Source organism: Nyctibius grandis, chromosome 32 (assembly GCF_013368605.1).
Source record: "Nyctibius grandis isolate bNycGra1 chromosome 32, bNycGra1.pri, whole genome shotgun sequence".
Taxonomy (NCBI): domain Eukaryota; kingdom Metazoa; phylum Chordata; class Aves; order Nyctibiiformes; family Nyctibiidae; genus Nyctibius; species Nyctibius grandis.
Window position 1 is genome coordinate 4,641,391 of NC_090689.1, and position 13,206 is coordinate 4,654,596.

The following is a 13,206-nucleotide window of genomic DNA, read 5'->3' on the forward strand; positions in this document are numbered from 1 at the left end:
GATACTCTTTTTTTTTTTCCCATGCGATGGGGCATGATGGAGGCGGCACCGGGGGAAGGGGTTTAGGGGTGGTGACACCCTGGCTGAAACGCTGCCCTTCCCAGCTCCCTGCGGCAGCGATTTGGGGTGCAGCTGCATGGCAGAGGGGGAAAAAATGCTGAGGAGCATCTCTGTGTTCCCCCACATCCCACTGGGATCCCATTTCCCCCACCTCGATGGAGGAAAAGGATGGAGTTGCCTAGAAATTGCGATGTAGTTTCCTTCCTGCATGTAGCACTCTGGTAACTCCGTCCTGATGGGATCCTCCTCGTAAGACCCGTCCCCCCTCCTCAGCCTTCACCACGGGGACTTCTTGATGGCCACGTCTTCAAGCACAACTGGACACAGTCCCTAAGCTCTCCCCTGGCTTTGTCGGCCACTTCCAAGCCCTTCCCACCCTGCTTGGCTCCTTGGTCTTCTGGAAGAGCAGAAGTTCTCCTGATGATCGAGCTAGGGCTGCCTCAGACTTCAGCAGCCACATCACGCTGCTCCCCAGCCCTTCTCCTCTGAGCTTTTTGTTTGCTGCTCTCATTTGACTTTTGTTTTTAATAACTTTCGCATTAACGCTTCCCAGGGAGCATCTCTGGGGCCTCTGCTCTGGCTGCTTGGGTGCTGGCAGCCCAACTGGAGCCATCACCAGTTGGGCTGGGGCTTTCCCTTTTGTGCATCACTTGGCATTTGTTGGCAGCTCAGGTTTTTTTTACGCCGCCGTCCCTGGGGACCAGGAGATCTCATGCAAGTCTCTGCAATGGGCTTTAGCTCGGCGTATGCAGGACAACGGTGTAAGAAACAAACTCCTCCCTGGAAGGTGGCTTAGGACTCTGTTGAGGCTCACTGGTCTTGGTGGGACCAGTTGGATGTTGGCTCAGCTCTACCCTTCCCACCCAGGAACCTGGAAGGAACGTGGCTGAAAACTGGGGGCTTGCTGTGGCCGTGGGACATGTCTTCATCCCTGCAAGAGCAGGTTAGAGAGGCTCGGCGCAACGGGACCTTGGAGCCGGGCTCTTCCTTCCACCCATGGCTTCTCCTGGGGTTTGCAAGCAGGAAAACAAGCCCCCCCCTTGAAGGGGACGCTTCTGCCCTCCCCAAAAGGGTGCCAGCAATGGGGAGGACTGGGTGGGAAGCTCCTGGGGAGCTGCTGGGAATGTCGGGGGGTTCCAGGGGCCGTACCTGGCCTGCCCCAGGAGCTGGGGAAGGCTCGCAGCATTCCTGGCATGCCGCAGCTCCCACGCCCCCACACTTTATTTACCCCAATCCGGATGCGGGGTGGCCTTTGCGGCAGGTCGGGCTCTTTGCAAGCAGCTTTCCGGGTCCAGGGGTTCAGGGAATGGGGTCCTGGCAAGAGCTTTGCCATCCTCCAGCCTGCCCATTGCCCTGAGGACCACCCCCCCCCCCATCCCCAAATGGGGGAGCAAAGCCCTGGCTGAGTGAGGCAGCAGAGAAGCGTTAAAAAAAGATGGGAAGGGAAGAAGAAAATGCCAAAGTCCATCTGTAAATGCAGGAGTCAGGCTGTGGGGAGAGGATGCTCGAGCCCGGTGGGCTGGGGCAGGAGATGCAGCAGCAGCGCCTGGGTTCGTTTGTTTTGGTAGGGTCTCTTTTCAGGCCGATGGAGCTCCACGCCTCGGCGCAAGGCAGGCTGGCGCGGGGGTGTGTTCCCACCTGCTTCATCGCTCTGGGCCACAGGCGTTGCCCTCCGCCCTTTCCGCGCTGTCTCACTGGGTTTCACCATCAGCATGGCTTGGACCCACAGTCCTTCACCCCACGTGGGTCCTGCTCAGGCCAGGACATGTCCCTGTCACTGCAGCACGGCTGAAATACCATGTGGGAGCCAAACCTCCTCCTCCTCCTCCATCCCTGTGTCTGTGATCTCTGTGTCCTTGATCCTTGTGTCCCAGCATCGCTGCGTCCTTGATCCTTGCACCCCCATGTCCCTGCACCCCTGTGGCATTGTGTCCTTGATCTCTGCATCCCTGTATCCCTGCATCCCTGTGTCCTCAGTCCTTGTGTCCCTGTGTCCTCGATCTCTGCATCCCCATATCCCCACGTCCTTGCATCCCTGTGTCCTCAGCCCTTGCATCCCTGCATCCCTGTGTCCCTGTGTCCTTGATCTCTGCAGCCTTGCATCCCTGTATTCCCGTGTCCTTGCATCTGTCCTCAGCCCTTGCATCCCTGTGTCCCTGCATTCCTGTGTCCTTATGTCCTCGATCTCTGCATCCTCGTGACCCTGCATCCCTGTGTCCTCAGTCCTTGCATCCCTGTGTCCCCATGCCCCTGAGAGGGGGTGGCTGGAGCTCTCTGCCGAGCTGCTGGCTGGGCTGGTGCCCGGATGCGACACCTTCTGTGGGCTGCACATCCGCAGCCCCGGAGAGATGGCAAAGGGCCAGCGGGCTCTGCTCCCAATGCCACCACCGACACCCCGGTGGCTTTGAGTGAGACACCCTGTCCCGGGGCAGCAGCTCTCTCATGGGTGAAAGGGAGATGACTCATCTGCCCCGGGGGTAGTCCGGGAAGGTTTGGTCCCTCGGTGGTCACAGCGGGTCAGGACAATGCTGAGGATCTTGTTGGGGCCTCGTGGCCATCCACTAAGTCCCATTCCCAGCCAGAAGCACCTCGGTGCCCTAGTGCCACACCACAGCAGCATCTCTGCAGCTTTGGTTCCTGCTTTTCCTCCTTTCTCCTTGGAGCTTGGAGCTTGGTCCTTGGAGCATCCTCGGAGCATGCTCAGAGCATCCTTGGAGCTTGGCAGGTCCTTCATTGGCCCTGGTCCCTCCTCATCCTCTCCTTGTGCACCTCCTCTCCTTTTCCACTTGCCAAACACTAGCTCATCATGACCTCCTTATGATGGAAAATGGCTCTTTGGGGGAAAAATCCCACCAGGATCTGGGAGAAAGGGAATTTCACTCCTCTTCCAAACCATCTTGATTCTTGTGGGGGAAGTTTGGCACTGCTGCGGGCCAGCCCCACAGCCGGCTTCCCAGCAAACCAGTTGGGCAAACCGCGGTGCTTTCTCCCTCCTCAAGTCCCGGCTTGCTCCGCGGGCCGGCAGGAATGAAGCTCTCCTCGCCGGGCCTGCTGAACCCTTCCCTTCCCCCTTCCTCCATCCCTCACCCCACCGCCTTCCCCAGGGGTCCCCCAAGCCCACAGGCTCCTCTCTGTGCCCAGGGCTTGTTGAGGGGCTTCCTTCTGCTGGGGGGGGCAATGTTCCCCCCTCAAATTCCTTGCGTTGAGCTTTGTGTCCCGTTGCAGCTAGGAGCCACCTCCAAGATGTCCCCTCCCTGCAGAGCATCAGTGTGTAGCAGGCGCCGGCGCAGAGCTGGGACCCACGGGTTGGGGTGGCTGTTGTTATTTAGGGGAGATGCACGTCCCCTGCGTGCACGGGGGTGACCATGACTCCCTCCGGGATGCTCCCTCCACCCAGCCATGGAGCAGCACGAGCGTCCTCCAGCACTGGGATCTCCTTCTCCATCCTCCCCAGACCCAGGCCCCTCCAGAAGCCCTTTGTCCTGGGGACTTCTGGGCATCATGGCCGGGCAGGGATGCTGGAAACTGGGCATCATGGCTGGGTAGGGATGCTGGAGAGCATCTCAGCACTTCACTGGGTGAAGCCCTGTTGGGCTGCAGCGCGAGCGCGGCACATCCCTCATTCCTCTCCCCTGCGCCGCGCCGCCTGCCTGCCATCTTCTCGTGCAAACAGTAAACAGGCTGTTATTATCCCGGATGCTTGGAATAACTGTGGCTATTTTTTCTCTTCCCAGTATTCTAAAAAGGCAAAAAATTCCCTGCGGTTTCTGAGTCAACGTTTTTTTGTCTTCCTCGCTCTCTTTTCTTGCCTTCCCACCACCTCGGTGACCTTGAAAAACCAGGCGGACGAGCTCGCTGGCTCTCCCCGCTGCCCGGCCGTGCTCCGGCTCCTCGCTCTCGTTGCTCCCCGCAGCCGGCAGCGGGCGAATTCGGGGCCAAGCCTGATGGCAGAGCATCCCTGGGCTGGCAGTGGCGGGCAGGATGCGGCCCACTGGGCACCATGCCCATCGTCTCCCCTGGTCCAGGGGATGCTCGAGGTGGCTGGGGATGCTCTGAGGGTGCAGCTCATGCAGGTGTGATCCCCGAAATCCTCTTCCTGGACCCAATACCGGGGCCTTTGGGTCGGCACGTGATGGGCAGGGGCCAGGCAGAGGATGGCTGTAGCCAAAAGCCCCTCTCCATCCCAGGCTTGCAGGTCTCCAGGAGGTCAGAGCAAGAGGCACGGGACAGGTCAGGACTCCCGTGTCCCCACCAGCTCCTCCTGCTCCTCAGCTGCAAGGGTTTGCTGGTGTATGGGGTTATTTTTTTTTAGGGCTTGTTTTCTCTCCCCCGGGTACGTTACTTCACAGGAAAAATGAGTCAGGGTGGCGGTGGCCGAGCGCTGGCCCGTGGGTGACGCACCCCTGCCTGGGCGTGGGGACGCGGGCAGCGCAGGGGATGGCAGGGCTGGCTGCAGGCAGGGGATGACCCCATCCCTGCCTGCCCCAGGAGGAGATGATGCCTGTCGGGGAGGGCTCCACAGTCAGCCCCAGCTTGTTTCATCTCAGCAACATTTTCTGGATGCTTCAGATGCTTCGGCAGCAATGGTGAGCCTGGATGGGAGGAGGCGAGGAAGAGGAGGGGTGTGCCAGCCGGGACGCGGAGGACAGGCAGGATTTGTGCCGTGCCTCTCGCCCGTTCACAGTTCAACAGGACAAGATAGGACAAGAGGACACAGCCTCAAGCTTCGCCAGGGGAGGGTCAGGTTGGACATTAGGAAGTATTTCTTCTCAGCAAGGGTCATTAGCCATTGGAAGGGGCTGCCCAGGGAGGTGGTGGAGTCACCATCTCTGGAGGGGTTTAAGAAAAGTCTGGACATGGCACTTAGTGCCCTGGTCTGGTTGACATGGTGGTGTCAGGGCAATGGTTGGACTCGGTGATCCCAGAGGGCTCTTCCAATCTCATTGATTCTGTGATTCTGTGTTTCCCGAAGCTTTTAATTTTCAAACATGTCACTGAAAATATTCCAGCAGAAGTTGGAAAGCAAAGGAACTGAGCAGCCTGCTAGAGCTGACAAGGGGTTTTTTTTTTGGTTGCTCGTTGGGTTTTCTGCGGCAGGAAAGTTTTAGAGGTTCATGGCAGGTCCCAGGACACCATCTTGGTGGGACTGGCATGGACACATGGGGCTGGATCTGGCATGGAGCAAAGGACAAGTCCCCAGGGCTGCTGCAAAGTGCTCAGGCTAAATATCTGAAGCAATCCAGGGGTTCATTAATTGGATGGAGAAAAATTGTGGTTGTTTGTTAGAAGCTCATTTGGAAGCAAAGGGGCTTGGACGGGGGATGAGGCTCATGGCACTTCGTCGTCGGCACGGGAAAATGACACCCAGGGATGGAGACAGTCAGAGCCATCACTCAGGGTGGGGAAAGCCTTTAAAAACCACTGAACTTCATGTCCCAGGTCTTAGCACCAGCACTGAGTCACTGCATGGTCACACTGCTCAGGAAATTTGAAGCAAAACTTTTTCCCATAGAGAAGTGGTTTGGTTTCTTTTTTTTTTTAAAAAAAACACCACCTGGCTTCTTCCTTCCAGGAAAAATTGGATGTTCAGCTTTCCCACTCGCTGTGGGGGAAATGCTTCATCGTAATTTTTCTTCCCTCTCTACTTTAGAGCTAAAACTCTTCTGAAAAAACAAGCGTGTAGGAATTAGGATGGGTTGATTGAAGAGAAGGTGCCTATTTCTCACTGTTCTCATGCTTAGGAAAATCACGGAAATATTTAACTTTGGGGAAAACAATTGGCTTAGGGCCGAAGGAAAGTTGAACTCCCGATGCCTGAAACCTTACAAGGTTTCCTTGGAATTTTTCACTGGGTGGGAGAGAGAGAATCGCTTCCCTTGAATTTCCTAATTCTTCAGTCGAGAAAGTCGGACTGTGTTTCATCTCAAGCTGATGCTTTGAAGCCAAACATCACAATCACAGAATCAATGAGGTTGGAAGAGCCCTCTGGGATCATCGAGTCCAACCATTGCCCTGACACCACCATGTCAACTAGACCAGGGCATTAAGTGCCATGTTCAGTCTTTTCTTAAACCCCTCCAGAGATGGTGACTCCACCACCTCCCTGGGCAACCCCTTCCAATGGCTAATGACCCTTGCTGACAAGAAATGCTTCCTAACATCGTGCTTGGAGCCCCCGCGATGCTTTTCTCCCCAGGTTTTTGCTGAAGTGAAGATGGGATTCTGCAGCCACCATCAGAGCTGGGATGGGGGAGATGCCCGGTCCCCACGGCGGGCGCTGGGGGTGACCCCATTCCCTGCGTGCCCCCTCCTCGGGGAGCCCGGATGCCTGCGAGGGAGGGGGGTGAGAAAGGCATTACAGAGCCTTAAATGAAAAAAAAAAACGAGTTTCAGGGAGAAAAACACAAATAGCGAGAGGCAGAACGTGAATTTTGGCGCCGATGGAGAATGACACAGGCTGGAAAATATTCCCACCCGCATTTTTACAGCCTTAAAGCGCGATCCTTTCCTTTTTTTTAAACCACTTGTGTAGGGTCCAGCATGAAGTAACGCTGCGCCGGCAGAGCCCAGCCTTGCGATCTCATGGCAAGCCCCAGGAATTCGTAAGCAACGCCACGTTTGTCGAGTAAACAGGGGTCGGTGTGGAGGGTGGGTGAGGGCCACGTGTGCCCGGACCCACGCCTGCTGCTTTCGGGAAGCGAGGGCAAGAGCCTCCGTCACCGTGACTGGCCGTCCTGGAACTTCTGGCATGTCTTGGACCCACCAAAAGTTTAGGAGCGAGTTTCCACGGTAACCAAAACATATTATTTTTTCCAGCTGTCCCCCCTGAAAAAAAAAAGTGGAATTTAAAAAAAAAAAAGAACCAGCGGAGGAAATTCTAAGAAAATGAAATCAGCTGGAAAACTGGCAGGCGGGTCCCTCTCGCTGGCCCTCCCTGATGAACATCGGCTGGAGACGGGCAGGGAAGATGCTCGTGGTGCGAGCGAGGTGCTCTCCACGCAGGGAAGCACACCTGAGCTGCCGCCCCGTGCTCCAGAGTGGCTCCATCCCGGAATACAGCCCCCACGGAGACACCACCCCACGGTGGCTATTTCGGGTTGTGTCCCTGCAGAGTTAAATGTGTGTCTGCGGCACCCGGGAGGCTCCTCTGTGGGGTCCAAGCACAACTCACTTCTGCCCAAAAGCCCCTATATTTTCATCTTGGCCCGTGCACCTCTTCCATTCATTTTTCTCCCCATCTTGCTTGACGTCTGTTTAACCAGCAGCGTTGCTCTTGTAGAATAACCTGATCTCCTCCTATGACAAGCTGACCCGCTTACTGGATGAGGGAAAGGCTGTGGATGATGTCCACCTGGACTTTAGTAAAGCCTTTGACACAGTCTCCCACAGCATTCTCCTGGAGAAACTGGCTGCTCATGGCCTGGACCGACGTATGCTTTGCTGGGTAAAAAACTGGCTGGATGGCCGGGCCCGAAGAGTTGTGGTGAATGGAGTTAAATCCAGCTGGTGGCCAGTCACCAGTGGTGTTCCCCAGGGCTCAGTGCTGGGGCCAGTTCTGTTCAATGTCTTTATCAATGGTCTGGATGAGGGGATCGAGCGCACCCTCAGTCAGTTCGCAGATGACACCAGGTTGGGTGGGAGTGTTGATCTGCTGGAGGGCAGGAAGGGTCTGCAGAGGGGTCTGGACAGGCCGGATCGATGGGCCGAGGCCACTGTGTGAGGGTCAACAAGGGCAAGTGCCGGGTCCTGCACTTGGGGCACAACAACCCCCCGCACCGCTACAGGCTGGGGGAGAGTGGCTGAAAAGTGCCTGGGAAAAAAGGACCTGGGGGTGTTGGTCGATGACGGCTGAATATGAGCCAGCAGTGTGCCCAGGTGGCCCAGAAGGCCACCAGCATCCTGGCTTGTATCAGAAATAGTGCATCCAGCAGGACAAGGAAGTTATCATCCCTTTGTACTCGGCGCTGGTGAGGCCGCACCTCGAATCCTGGGTGCAGTTTTGGGCCCCTCACAATGAGAAAGACCTTCAGGTGCTGGAGCGAGTCCAGAGAAGGGCAACGGAGCTGGAGAAGGGTCTAGAGGGTATGTCCTGTGAGGAGTGTCTGGGGGACCTGGGGGTGTTTAGCCTGGAGAAAAGGAGGCTGAGGGGAAACCTTCTCGCTCTCTACAACTGCCTGACAGGAGGGTGTAGCGAGGGGGGGTCAGTCTCTTCTTCCAGGTAACAAGTGACAGGATGAGAGGAAACGGCCTCAAGTTGTGCCAGGGGAGGTTTAGGTTGGAGATCAGGGAAAATGTCTTCACCCAAAGGGTTGTCAAGCACTGGAACAGGCTGCCCAGGGCAGTGGTGGAGTCCCCATCCGTGGAGGGATTTAAAAGCCGTGTAGATGTGGTGCTGAGGGACATGGGTTAGTGGTGGCCTTGGCAGTGCTGGGTTAACAGTTGGACTCGATGATCTTAAAGGTCCTTTCCAACCAAAACAGTTCTGTGATTCTGTGACTTTTCTTCACCAGATTCAGGTGGCTCTGAGGCTGAGTGGTGCACGGAGCCAACCTGTCTTGGGGAGGACCACTAGCTGCTGGGGAGGAAGGCTCAGCATCACCCAGCACCCCAGCCATCCCGAGCACAGCTCACCAGCAGGTCGAGAAGACCAGACTGCAAGTCCCAGCCATTTGTTTTCTGCGCTCTGCATTCTTGTTTATCACTGCTCGCAGGGCGTAATCCCTCCTGTCCTCCTCTTGGATGCCAGGCATTTGCTGGCAGTGCTGCTGGGTGAGCTCCAAGCTGGCAGTGAGTCCCTGCCCTGCCACGGAGCTGCAGCCAGGAGGCTGTGAGGGAAGCCAGGCAGCTGGAGAGACCACTTTGTTTTTGCAAGGTCTGAGAGGACTGGCAGAGAGAAGACGAGCCATGCAAGAGAGGGGTATGTGTGCCACGGCTGCAGGTGAGCTCAGGGAGGCAGCTGGTGGCTTTGTGGGCATTTGTGCTGCAGAGGAACAGGAGTGAGGGGGAATGCACATCACCCTCGGGACTGCTGCGCCATGGGCAGCAGGAGGGTTTGCTCGGGAGGCTGAGGTTGCAGAAAGCATCACTCAGTGATAAAGTAAGTAAGACATCACATCCCCCCCACCTTGGCTCCTGCTTCCAGGCAGGAGAACCAGCCCCAACCATTCCAAACCATATGCTCTTCATGCTCCACCAAACACCATCTCCACTCCTGAGGTCCAAACTCCATCTCCATTCCACAGTCCATCTCCACTCCACAGTCCATCTCCACTCCCACCACTCCTTGGAGGATGGTGACCTGGCAAGTGGGAGAGCACTGAAAACCACTTGGAGTCTGGAGCATCTCCAGCTCCACAACCTGTCCTGGCTCGAGCACTGGGGATCCTTGGTGCTAGAACTGGGGATCCTTGGCATGACCATTGCACAAATACTTAAGACTGGAATCACAAGCATACAGGATCCATTGTGTTGTGGATCCCTCTTGCTGCCTCCACAAGCAGCCTTGCGTTGCACAACCCAAGCACAGCTGTGCATCTCCCTGACTGTCAGAACTCACTCACACACCAGGGAACAAAAATCCTGGGATGACAAAGCAGCAGCAGCATGCCAGGGTGAGCTCTACCACCGTAAAACAAACACGAGGCTTAACCCTTGAAAGCCAGCGCAGGCAGAGCCTTCCCACGGGTCTCCATTTGGGGCAGCCCATTCCCACTGTCAGTCCAAACCAAGCTCAGTCCCTTCCTTTGCTGGAAGAACGGGGAAAGATGGCCTTAGTGGTAGGTCTGCTTTTTGGGCTTTTCTTTCCCTTGAAGATGTCATTTTGGGGCAACAGGTCTCTCTGCAGCTCAGCCCTGCTGTCCTCCACTCCTACGTGGCCAGGGACACGCGTCAACTCCTGTGTTTCGACAGCAGGCTCTGACAACAGAAAGACATGGGCTTGACTGTGCTACCACGGACACATCAAGGGCTCAGGAACAGTCCATCTGCCCTCCTGCAGACAAGAATTTGCCAGGTAACCCTGGATGCTCCCCGAGCTTGACTTTAAGAGACTAGAAAGTGGTGGCTGGCTCCAACGTGTCGAGGCAAGAGCTGCCTCTTCCTTCAGGTTCTGCTACAAACCGCTGGTGCTTTGCTTTTGTGCAACACCTGGAGACTTTCCAGAAGCTGGGGCAGATAGGGGAGGTGTGGGAGCCTGCATGGCTGAGCCTCTCGGGAACACCGGCTCAGCCTGCAGTCCCGCACAGCGTGTTGGCTGCTGAGCTCCATCCCTGGCACGGTGGGTCGGCGCGGTGTCACCGCACTCGTCCCCGCCCCAGGCACAGAACCAAGGTGGGTTTTGTGGTGCCTTATTTCATTTTTATCCAGCTGGTCTCGAAGCAGTTTCCCAGGGGCTGGGAATAACCCTCTTCTCATATTCTGGGAATAACCCTCCTCTTGTATTCTGGTGTTGTTCAAAAATGAGAATTCCGCAAATTCTTTTGAAACTCCCCGACTTTCACAGAATCACAGAATCAATGAGGCTGGAAAGCCCTCTGGGATCATCGAGTCCAACCGTTGCCCTGACACCACCATGTCAACTAGACCATGGCACTAAGTGCCATGTCCATTCTTTTCTTAAACCCCTCCAGAGATGGTGACTCCACCACCTCCCTGGGCAGCCCCTTCCAATGGCTAATGACCCTTGCTGAGAAGAAATGCTTCCTAATGTCCAACCTGAACCTCCCCTGGCGAAGCTTGAGGCTGTGTCCTCTTGTCCTGTCGCTAGTCGCCTGGGAGAAGAGGCCGACTCCCACTTCACTACAACCTCCCTTCAGGTAGTTGTAGACTGCACTAAGGTCACCTCTGAGCCTCCTCTTCTCCAGGCTAAACACCCCCAGCTCCCTCAGCCGTCCCTCGTAGGTCAGACCCTCCAGACCCTTCACCAGCTTGGTCGCTTCCTCAGCTTCCCTGCAATCTCGGGGCTTCACCATCCTTGAAAACGGGTGGAATGAGCAGCATTTCCCTGGTGTCACAACGCTGACGTAACAGGGTGGTGAATCAGTGGGGATCTTTCTGCCTGAACCCTGTTGTATCATTGTTATTGCTGAAGTTCCGCTATTTTAAGCCACAAAGCCCCGCACAATCCAGTCTAAATAAATGGTGAGTAACTCTGTCATATCCGATTTCAAACCTATGAACTGGTGAGAACTGTATTAATGCAAAACTATTCTGGTTCATGAGACCCCGCTGTGAACAGACTGGATGCCAGGCGGTAATCCAAGCGGTGCGTAACTTTATAAAGCGTAAAAATAGCCCTTGCCGGGCTTCGCCTGGGTGTGTTGGAGAGGCAGGGGGAATTGTAGTCCAGTTCTGGGCCCCCCAGTTCAAGAAAGATAAGGAGCTACTGGAGAGAGTCCAGCGGAGGGGTACGGAGATGAGGGGCTGGAGCATCTCTGCTACGAGGAGAGGCTGAGGGAGCTGGGGCTGTTCAGCTGGAGAAGAGCAGACTGAGGGGGGATCTTATCAATGCTTACAGATACCTTAGGGGGGGTGTCAAGGGGATGGGGCCAGACTCTTCTCAGTGGTGCCCAGCAACAGGACAAGGGGCAACAGGCACAAACTGAAACATGGGAAGTTCCAGCTGAAAATGAGGAGGAACTTCTTTGCTGTGAGGGTGCCAGAGCGCTGGCACAGGCTGCCCAGGGACGGGGGGAGTCTCCTTCTCTGGAGATATTCAAACCCGCCTGGACACGACCCTGTGCAACGTGCTCTGGGTGACCCTGCTTGGGCAGGGGGTTGGACTGGGTGATCTCCAGAGGTCCCTTCCCACCCTTAACCAGTCCGTGATTCTGTGAAAGCTAGCAATGGGTTCAGGGCTTGAATTTACATTCAGTTTTGGTTTCTGCCACAATACAGATGCCACAGCAGCTCAGCTTTGCTTAAAGCTTTTGCAGCCTCCAGCGCACCTCGCGCTCTCCCAGCTTTTCCAAGAACAGGTTGACGTATCTGCAGATTGAGGGGCAGAGGCCACGGAGCCACCAAAACAAGGAGAAGCAGCTCCCCAGACACCCTAGAAAGACGTGGAGATCCTTTGAGAGCCTGGAGGTGACGAGGGAGCGCATCGGCCTTGTCACCGTGGGCTGAGCCCCACTCGGATCCCGGCATCCCCCTCGCCCAGGGCGCGGGGTGAACGAACTCCAGCGCTGGAGTTTGGAGCGGACACTATGTCCACATTCTTCAGCTCGGGGCCGGGAATGTCAGCTCCTGTCCCGATGCCAAGGGCTTGCATTCCTCCCTGATGCTGCTCCCAAAAAATGCCAGCCCAGGATGGTGCCAGGGAGAGGGGTACCCCTTTGTCCCGGGGGACTGCAGGAGACGTGCTAAGCCCGCAGAAAAGCCTTTACGGTGCTGGCGGGTGCGTGGCAGAGCTGGGCAGGGGTTAGCATGTGTGTGCTGGCATGTGTTTACTAAACACTGCTCGAGGCGAGAGGGAATGGCTGGAATTCACCCCCCTCGCTCCCCGCCAGACCCCAAGGACAGGCGGGCGGACCCGGGGAATTCGCTCCTCCAGCCTGTTGCCTTGGCTGCATATTTCAGAGACCCAAGCAGCAAAAAAAAAGAAAAAAAAAAGACGACAATCAAAACATTTTATTGGGAGGGAAGAAAAATAGCAGGGGAAAAAATGCAGAAGAGTAATGAGAAGGACCAGCGAGTCCAAGAAATGTATTAGATCATCCTTAGAAACTGGTGTCTGAGGAGTTCTCTGTAGCTCAGACTATTTGAATATTTATTGTGTGTTATTTAAACCGTGACTCCTGGCACCAGCTGGGGCTCTACGGCACTGCGTGCTGCTCAGAAACATAATTAAAAGCTAGTCCTGGGCTCCAGGGCCGCTTGCGAGGTGCTGGAAGAAACCCCTTCACGTTGGCTGCGGGAGGCAGTTGGCTTCCAGATGAGCCGCTGGCAGGATGGTATCAGGGGTATATCCAGCAAGCGTGACCCGGCACTGAGCTGGCAAGCAGAGTAGCGTGGGGTGTAAACTATGAGCAAGGTAAAATCCTTGGAGAGGCAAAGCAAGGACGGGCTGGTGGCCGGCTCCGGCGTGAGAACGCAGCTGAGCCGGGGTAGGGCTCGGTTATCCATCGATCGAGGGAAGGCGAGATGCAA